This window comes from Ambystoma mexicanum, chromosome 1p (assembly GCF_040938575.1).
Source record: "Ambystoma mexicanum isolate Mex_15411 chromosome 1p, UKY_AmexF1_1, whole genome shotgun sequence".
NCBI classification, from domain to species: domain Eukaryota; kingdom Metazoa; phylum Chordata; class Amphibia; order Caudata; family Ambystomatidae; genus Ambystoma; species Ambystoma mexicanum.
In genome coordinates this window covers 550,286,734-550,297,114 of record NC_090921.1, presented here as the reverse complement: position 1 = coordinate 550,297,114, position 10,381 = coordinate 550,286,734, and the positions used below count along the sequence as shown (strand labels likewise).

Sequence of the window (10,381 nt, the reverse complement as noted above, 5' to 3'; positions counted from 1 at the left end):
TTTCCTGCATCTTATCAGTTGCCTAGCAACAGAAAGCCGCACAGTGCACACTCTGCGGTCAGCATAAGAGCAGCAGTGTAGCCTTTCAGTGACCAGCTTCCAGAACACTGCTGTTCCGAGGTGTATATTCTCCAGATGAGGTATCAGCATTGAGCAGCACAAAGCCCTGGTACCAGCACGAGGACAAGGACGCTGCTACACACACTGATTCCGAGGACCAGCAGGAACGGCACAAGGCCCGGCGCAGGCACATTGCGGCACGCGACGACTCCAAAAGAGTGAGAGTGCATGTACAATGTCTGTGCGCATGCGGTTTCATGAGCCAATTGCTGCTTTCCACAATTTTGATTGGAAGCAATATTCAGATCCCTTTTCTAGACTTAATAATTAAAGATGATTTTGGAAAATTGAAGTGTTCGCTTTTCCGTAAAACCACAGCTCGTAATACTCTCCTACATTACTCCAGCAATCACCCTCGACATATTAGGGATAATCTACCCTATGGCCAGTTTCTCCGGATCCGGCGAAACTGTTCCGAGTTATTTGATTATTATGAACAAGCAGATAAGCTTAGCAGTCGCCTTAGAGACAGAGGTTATCCTAAACGATTGATCACACAAGCGTACAAAAGGGCTCGGTTTACTGACCGTGACAATTTGCTAACGCCCAAACAAAATTCCAATTCAGTACTGGATAAGAACAATTCACAGATGACATGTGTATTGACCCATGGGCCTCAGACCTTCGAGATTAAAAAACTCATCTCGAAATACTGGCCCATTGTCAAAATAAATCTGCCAGACACACCTCCTCCCCGCTTTGCTTTCAAGAGGGGCAGCAATATTCGTGACAAACTTGTGCACTCTTCCCTTAAGAAAGCCGCCCCTAGAATAGGACTGTGGGACCTGAGGACCACCACAGGGCATTTCCCTTGTGGATCTTGCTCTGTCTGTCAATTCACCAGGAAAATGAAGGAGTTCAAAATTGGGCCAAAAACATGGACATTTACCACTATGACAAACTGCAAAACCGCACATGTGGTATACTGCATCCAATGCCCATGTGGCCTTCGGTATGTTGGTCAAACTTCACGACCGGTACATATTAGAATATCAGAACATCGATCTAGAATCAGGTGTAAAACACTTACCGCACCCCTAGTAAGTCACTACATTGAGCTACAGCACTCTGCTAATGACATATTATGGTGGATTCTGGATGTGGTCAAAAATACGCCCAACATAACCCACTGCCTCCTACAGAAGGAGGCTCGATGGATCCATCGTTTATCCACTCACATTAATGGACTTAATGAGGATTTCAGTCCAATTTAACATGTTTTGGCTTCCATCCCACACCTGGGTTTTGCCTTGCGGGCGGCTGCCTCCTTCCAGCAGCATGTGTTCTGCTCCCCAGCCGGACGCTTCTCCGCAGGCTTCTGTCTGCTTTCCGGCGCGGCAGCTTCTCTTAGTTGACGTTACAGAGGCCGCTGTCATGGCGCCCTTTTGTATCCACCCAAGTGAGTGACATGCAGGTGGGGCAGCTCTCAGCCTATCCACACATCTTATTTTTAGGCCCAATGAAATGGCGAGTTAGGCCTCCTGCCCTCTTTAGGCTATATGAACATTCGTGCTCGCTTTGCAGAGTGTTGCGAGAGGTTTTCAAGAAAGGCTGTTCCCCTCGTACATCTGCATTATACTTTGGTCAAGTCGTTATAGGTAAGACGCGATTTTCTCGTGGGTTCTTTCCTTAACACGGTTTAGTGTTTACTGCATATATCCGTCCATTCTTCTAACACGATTTCTCGTGGGTTCTTTCTTAAACACAGTTTAGTGTTTACAGTATATATCTGTCCATCCCTCTAACACTTTTCATCATTTTCTATTTTTCAGAGGCTGTACACCTTTTATGCCAGTGATATGGGACCACACTAGCCTACCCGACGCATGTGCTCTCCGCACTATATACTCCGCAGACTGCACCTTTCAACTGTGCATGCTATCTAGTTACAGGATTTAATCCACATGTGAGTACATACCTCTACACTCCTCTCCCCATTTGGATAACCTCTATTTGTACTTTTCTTCACTTTTATTCTGATAAGTTCCCCCTTCCCTTTCAGTTGTTGTTTTTTCCAACCTGACCCGATGCAGTTACACCAAGGGCCCTGTTGGTTCCGCTCTTCAGGCATTACTGTTGTGGGCCCCTGAGCCCGTTTTCACGCCTGTATTTCTAACTTTTCCACAGCCTACAAAATTGAGGTAATTGATTTCCTAATTTATTCTCTTTTAAACAACAAGGGCAACTTTACTCAAATTTTGGAGTTCACTCCCATTATGCTTTTAAATTTAATTCCATTTTCTTTCATGTCTGCTTCCCCACAGGGTTAAACTGTTGTGAGGTTCTTTCGCCCTGAGGAAGGCAACTTTCAACTATGTAAAGAAACTATGGCCAGACAGGCGGCATTTCAGCCGAAACGTTGTTGTGATGATGTCAACCTTGATTTTTCTTGAAATATTTTTTTGACACCTACACGTAGGCAGACCTGTCATTAGGAATATTGGAGTTAGAGTTTGAGAGGATACGGTTGTTTTGTGTAGAGAAGGAAGAACTTTTTACCTTAAGAACCGTCCATATATCTTCTCTCCACTAGTACTCCATTCCTTTTTTATTTCTTCTTTGTGACTTTACAACAAAGAAGAACCTATTTTAAAAAATATTTTTTTCTGTTTCTCATAAAAAGAATAATTGATTGTTTTCTGTTCTTTAAACAAAATTGTGAATTACAACTGTGAGTGTTTTAACAATTTCTGTTATACTTCTTTGTTATTACAACCTTTATGCTCATCAGGATTTTCTTTGTCTAAATAATAAATATTTCAAATAACTTTCTAGAAATTTGCCCTTTTTGTTTTCAGAGAATTTCATAAAAATGCATGATACCAGAGTTTGGTACTTTTTTGAACAATTTAATCATGTTGATTTTGATACATAGCAGTAAGGGATCTACAGTGTTATTTTGGTCTTTTGTCCCCTCCTTTTCTGCTCATGGGGCAAATCCCCCCCCTCTTTCTTTGTTTGGATATTCAGCAACCTGGTTGCTTGGGGATCGTTCTTTATAGCTATCTCGCAATTAATGAGGATTCCTGAAGAACACACTTAATTTATGTTTTTCAGAGGCAGGTATTTATAACCTCTTTTTTCCATTGGCTGTGGGAGTGGCTTCCATGGCCTACCCTTGGTAGTTCTGCATCCCCACTGTTGGGATCCCATTGGTCAAGCAATACGGAATGGCAGAAGCACAAACTTTCAGCTATTCGCTTGAACAAACCGCTGAGATTATAGGAGGCCCGTCTTTATTTGATCAATTAGGATCAGGAGTGGGGGTTGCCCAATCCATATGTTGTGACGACATATTGGAACTCAAAAAAAAGCATTTTAGGACAGAACTCCATGGACATTTCCTCCGTGAGTATTTAAGGGCTGACACCATCCCGGCGGGATTGATAGTTCGCAATGAACCTTGTCTGTTTCTTACAGACAAGGAATACACTACTACCTTTAGCCACATTGCCATTAAATGCAGTAGGGACCTTATGGTCCTTACCATAACAACTGCCCAGCGTCTCGGGGCAGAAATACAGAAGGAGCTTGAAAAGGAAGAGAAAACCTTTTTAGAGAACACTACTATCTCTAATGCTCGTGAACAATTAGTGAAAACTAATAAACTCTTTGACGACTTTAAGTCGACCACTCTAAGCAAAAAAACAAAGAAACTTCAGTTTGACATACAGGAATTTAAAGTGGATAAAATATTCCCATATATCACAGAGGAATATATTGAAGCCGCCAAAACACAGTCAACTTCCCAACCACGAAATAAAGGCAGATGCAGGTGGGTGTCTTTTTCCAATTCTAGCAGTAACAGCTTAGACGGTCAGGCCAGACAAGACCGTCAATCACCACAAGCCTTTGGAAATCACCCACCCCAACAACCTTTTTTACCACCGCAGCCTTTTTTAGGCAGAGGTGGCCCCGGAGGGCCTTTCTGGGGGCAACCATGGTTTCCCCCCTATCAACAATCGCGCCGCCAATTTCGCGGACGGCGTCGTCTGAACAGGTAGTTGAACAAAGCGACATACCAATTTTTAATCTTGCTAAAATTGATCTTACATCTCCTCAGATTAAAGTTCTCTCGAAAGGGCTTTCATTTGTGCCCTCACAAAAAACGGATTGGTTTGAAACAGAACTTGAGGTTCGCCGGTTCCTTAGAACAGTGCGCCTCAAAGTTTTCTTTAATGAACATGGAGGAAATGAGCAGGAACTAGACACTGGCTTACGAGCCCCTTCAACCTTCAAGCCCCAAGACAATGAAGTCACAAGAGAAATTTTGACCTTTGAAAAATGTGTCCTTCGAGATTTAGACAAACTCAAAAGTAATTCAAAACAGAAATCTCTTAGACATAATCTCTCTAAATTAGAAAACTCTGCTCTCACTGAACTATCTAACAACCCCTCCATTGTCATAAAACCTGCAGACAAAGGAGGTGGAATTGTAGTTATGTCTAAGGCTCAATATATCAACATGATGGACACGCTATTACAAGATGATGTCAGCTATAAGAAACTTAGGAAGGATCCCACCCGAGACATTCGCACAGAAATTGAAAGCGTAGTACAATTTGCTTTAGATCGCAAATGGATTACGGAAAAAGAATCTAAATTTCTCATTACCAGTCAAAGTCGTATTCCGACTATGTATTCTTTACCTAAGATACATAAAAATCAGGAAAACCCACCCGGAAGACCAATAGTGTCAGGCTGTGGTTCAATTTTAGAACCACTTTGCAAATTTATTGACGTATTTCTGAAACCTATTAGCGTAAAAACTGAGACATACCTCAGAGATACGACTGACACTATTACTATCTTTGAAAATCTTGAATTTGACAACACTACTCAATTACTGGTGACAATGGACATCCAATCCCTCTATACTAGCATGTCACAAGATCAAGCAATAGAATGCATGCGAGAAGTTCTCCTGGAATATGATTCTCAGGATCGCGTTCCACATAACTTCATCTTGGAACTTATGGCCATAGCTCTCAACAAAAATTATTTTGAATTTAATGGCCAGTTTTTCTTACAAGTAAAAGGTACGGCTATGGGGGCTGCTTTTGCGCCGAGCCTAGCGATTCTCTTTATGTTCAAATTTGAAACTCGTCACATTCTATCTTCCACCAATCCCTTCCGCTATTCTATAACCAAATGGAAGAGATATATCGATGACATCATATTTATTTGGACAGGCACCAAAGCCGAGCTAATACTCTTCTTTGAATGGTTGAATAACGTTGATCATAATATCAAGTTCACCATGGAGTCTAGCAATATTCAGATCCCTTTTCTAGACTTAATAATTAAAGATGATTTTGGAAAATTGAAGTGTTCGCTTTTCCGTAAAACCACAGCTCATAATACTCTCCTACATTACTCCAGCAATCACCCTCGACATATTAGGGATAATCTACCCTATGGCCAGTTTCTCCGGATCCGGCGAAACTGTTCCGAGTTATTTGATTATTATGAACAAGCAGATAAGCTTAGCAGTCGCCTTAGAGACAGAGGTTATCCTAAACGATTGATCACACAAGCGTACAAAAGGGCTCGGTTTACTGACCGTGACAATTTGCTAACGCCCAAACAAAATTCCAATTCAGTACTGGATAAGAACAATTCACAGATGACATGTGTATTGACCCATGGGCCTCAGACCTTCGAGATTAAAAAACTCATCTCGAAATACTGGCCCATTGTCAAAATAAATCTGCCAGACACACCTCCTCCCCGCTTTGCTTTCAAGAGGGGCAGCAATATTCGTGACAAACTTGTGCACTCTTCCCTTAAGAAAGCCGCCCCTAGAATAGGACTGTGGGACCTGAGGACCACCACAGGGCATTTCCCTTGTGGATCTTGCTCTGTCTGTCAATTCACCAGGAAAATGAAGGAGTTCAAAATTGGGCCAAAAACATGGACATTTACCACTATGACAAACTGCAAAACCGCACATGTGGTATACTGCATCCAATGCCCATGTGGCCTTCGGTATGTTGGTCAAACTTCACGACCGGTACATATTAGAATATCAGAACATCGATCTAGAATCAGGTGTAAAACACTTACCGCACCCCTAGTAAGTCACTACATTGAGCTACAGCACTCTGCTAATGACATATTATGGTGGATTCTGGATGTGGTCAAAAATACGCCCAACATAACCCACTGCCTCCTACAGAAGGAGGCTCGATGGATCCATCGTTTATCCACTCACATTAATGGACTTAATGAGGATTTCAGTCCAATTTAACATGTTTTGGCTTCCATCCCACACCTGGGTTTTGCCTTGCGGGCGGCTGCCTCCTTCCAGCAGCATGTGTTCTGCTCCCCAGCCGGACGCTTCTCCGCAGGCTTCTGTCTGCTTTCCGGCGCGGCAGCTTCTCTTAGTTGACGTTACAGAGGCCGCTGTCATGGCGCCCTTTTGTATCCACCCAAGTGAGTGACATGCAGGTGGGGCAGCTCTGAGCCTATCCACACATCTTATTTTTAGGCCCAATGAAATGGCGAGTTAGGCCTCCTGCCCTCTTTAGGCTATATGAACATTCGTGCTCGCTTTGCAGAGTGTTGCGAGAGGTTTTCAAGAAAGGCTGTTCCCCTCGTACATCTGCATTATACTTTGGTCAAGTCGTTATAGGTAAGACGCGATTTTCTCGTGGGTTCTTTCCTTAACACAGTTTAGTGTTTACTGCATATATCCGTCCATTCTTCTAACACGATTTCTCGTGGGTTCTTTCTTAAACACAGTTTAGTGTTTACAGTATATATCTGTCCATCCCTCTAACACTTTTCATCATTTTCTATTTTTCAGAGGCTGTACACCTTTTATGCCAGTGATATGGGACCACACTAGCCTACCCGACGCATGTGCTCTCCGCACTATATACTCCGCAGACTGCACCTTTCAACTGTGCATGCTATCTAGTTACAGGATTTAATCCACATGTGAGTACATACCTCTACACTCCTCTCCCCATTTGGATAACCTCTATTTGTACTTTTCTTCACTTTTATTCTGATAAGTTCCCCCTTCCCTTTCAGTTGTTGTTTTTTCCAACCTGACCCGATGCAGTTACACCAAGGGCCCTGTTGGTTCCGCTCTTCAGGCATTACTGTTGTGGGCCCCTGAGCCCGTTTTCACGCCTGTATTTCTAACTTTTCCACAGCCTACAAAATTGAGGTAATTGATTTCCTAATTTATTCTCTTTTAAACAACAAGGGCAACTTTACTCAAATTTTGGAGTTCACTCCCATTATGCTTTTAAATTTAATTCCATTTTCTTTCATGTCTGCTTCCCCACAGGGTTAAACTGTTGTGAGGTTCTTTCGCCCTGAGGAAGGCAACTTTCAACTATGTAAAGAAACTATGGCCAGACAGGCGGCATTTCAGCCGAAACGTTGTTGTGATGATGTCAACCTTGATTTTTCTTGAAATATTTTTTTGACACCTACACGTAGGCAGACCTGTCATTAGGAATATTGGAGTTAGAGTTTGAGAGGATACGGTTGTTTTGTGTAGAGAAGGAAGAACTTTTTACCTTAAGAACCGTCCATATATCTTCTCTCCACTAGTACTCCATTCCTTTTTTATTTCTTCTTTGTGACTTTACAACAAAGAAGAACCTATTTTAAAAAATATTTTTTTCTGTTTCTCATAAAAAGAATAATTGATTGTTTTCTGTTCTTTAAACAAAATTGTGAATTACAACTGTGAGTGTTTTAACAATTTCTGTTATACTTCTTTGTTATTACAACCTTTATGCTCATCAGGATTTTCTTTGTCTAAATAATAAATATTTCAAATAACTTTCTAGAAATTTGCCCTTTTTGTTTTCAGAGAATTTCATAAAAATGCATGATACCAGAGTTTGGTACTTTTTTGAACAATTTAATCATGTTGATTTTGATACATAGCAGTAAGGGATCTATGGTGTTATTCTGCTCCATTTGTCTATCAAAGACATGTAAGACTGGGTCAGAGCATGCGTCATAAGAAACCTACTAGCCTTTCAGCGACATATATTTGTCCGAAATGGTCTGGGCTTTCCTCCAGCCTAGCAGAGCCAGCAAATTATGTTGTCCCTATGACCCCGTCTTGTAAATTGGCAAGCCTAGTACACAGCCCCAGCCATGATGAGTTTGCTTGCCTATTGAATCGGCCTGAGACTTGACAGACCGTAGGTTTTTCTAATGTAACAGTAACTCATTTAATGGAAAAATGAATGTGACATTACAGACCGTTTCAGACATCACCACAAGAAGGAATGTGCATGGTATGGAGCAGAGGAGTAAAACAGTGGAAACGCTTACAATTGTACTTATTTAGAATTATGGAGGACTTTCACCAAAGTGTGGTATATAGGATTTACAAATAATCTAAGGTATTAATGACTAAGAACCGGATAACAAACATGAACTTGATTTTGCATTCAACAATTGGAGCGAGAAAGAGCTTTGCGAGAAGAACAAAAAGAGGCGAGTGTAGAAGCAGAACGTATATAAAGGGCAAGTGTCACAGTATTTAGAACATGGCACATGACAACGAGATTGTTTAAAGTATGACAAGGAGCAGAGAAGATGGAAGAGTTAGAGTGCGAGTATAGACAGACACCAGGGCAGAAAGATAGAAGTGAGGGAGTCTATGACAATAGACAAACTGGAGCCAGGCAGGAAATGATAGCCATCTAAGTACAGCACAGGATGGAAAGTTGCGACGAGGAAGAATTCAAAGGAGGCGAAGTACAGAATAAAACAGTATTTTGTGTGTAAGTATTCGGCATTTGCCAGGCACTTGCAGCATTTTGCACCTGCTACCATCAATGGCCAGTTAATACAACTATGGCAGTGCCTCGCAAGTGCATTTCCCTTGCCTATACAAACGCCCAAAGAGTTGACATTGTCAATGCTTGTTTAAGGAGCCTCCGGACCCCTGGGAATCCTTTGTGGGGGCCAAACCATAGGTGGGGTGGGGGCAGAAATAATATTTTTACTCAACGGGGGAGGGACTCGGTATGAAAACGTTTGAATACCCCTGTGTTAGCTGACTTGTAAACAAGCTCCTATGAAAATAACACTTTCAATAAAATGAGCCTCATGCTTTTTGAGGGCTGTCCTGTACCAGGAGATATCTCTGCTTTAAAAGAAAATATTTTTGAAGATGCTTGTCTTATCAAAAAAGGTTCACGTTATTCACTGTCTATTGTGCGAATACACATTCTTGACAGCATACATGCATACTGGTCTCAGCAAAGTGTTTGGTCTTCTTCGTTTAGGGGTTATGAGCCCTTAACCTGTCAGGTTACATTGCTGTATGCTGGCCAGACTGGGCAATCATGCAGCACTTAAACACATAATACAGGAGGACTGGGAGTTTAGCATACAGCAGACAAGCATTAATGCTGTGCAGAAAAGGCAGTCAACAGGATTAATGTAACCAGATTTGATAAAAACCTGTTGATAGGACTGAGGTAAGACAAGAGCTGGAATATGTGGCAGGAGCTGGCTAGGAACTGTAGTGGGAAGAGCACAGAACAGCGTAGCCACAGTCGAGAGAGAGTAATAATACAATGTTTTGGGGCAGCAAGCTCAGTACTGTGTCTGTACGGCTTCATCGCCATCCACCACTGTATCGTTTGAGTTATATTCAGTTATTGTGCCCATAAGCATATCCTGAATCAGATCCTAAGGTTTGGACCTTGAGTTTTGTTCCTCATGGCGGGAAAGGTCCTTCTACGACCACATTGCTGTTTCGGTGATTTCAGGCAACTATCTCATGTGTGACGGTGCTGAAATCTGGGGAAAGGGGTGGGATGTCCAAATATCATGTAGCCAGTAATGCCCCATAATTGGTAACTGTGCAACATGTGGTGCAGATTGGTGAAGCAGTGTGGAATTCTATAAGGAACAATGCTTTGCCAAGCCACAAACCCACAAACATATGTTGACTTGTGCTGAAATATGGGGCACAGGGTGGGAGGTCCACATGTCATGTGGCCAGTAATATCCAGAGAGTCATAACATGTAACTATGCAAAATGTGGTGCAGATTGGTGAAACAGTGTGGATTTGTATAAGGAACAATGCTTCGTAATGTCACAAACACTCAAACAAATTTGGACTTGTGCTGAAATCTGGGGAACTGGGTGGGGTGTTGAAATGTCATGTAGCTAGTAATGTCCAGAGGGCCCTAACAGGTAACTGTGCAAAATGTGGTACAGATTGCTGAAACGGTGTGAAATTGTATAAGGAACAATGCTTTGCCACAA

The 10,381-nt window shown here is 42.1% G+C and overlaps 2 long non-coding RNA genes across 2 annotated transcripts; both read left to right on the top strand.

Moving 5' to 3' along the window:
• Positions 1–1,793: 1,793 nt before the first annotated feature.
• On the top strand, positions 1,794–2,574 carry LOC138527471 (uncharacterized). Its single transcript, XR_011284022.1, has 3 exons — positions 1,794–2,026; positions 2,123–2,261; positions 2,385–2,574. It is a non-coding gene; the product is annotated as an uncharacterized lncRNA (long non-coding RNA).
• A 4,058-nt stretch (positions 2,575–6,632) lies between these two features.
• Positions 6,633–7,610, top strand: LOC138527138 (uncharacterized). Its single transcript, XR_011283818.1, has 3 exons — positions 6,633–7,062; positions 7,159–7,297; positions 7,421–7,610. It is a non-coding gene; the product is annotated as an uncharacterized lncRNA (long non-coding RNA).
• The last annotated feature ends 2,771 nt before the right edge of the window (positions 7,611–10,381 follow it).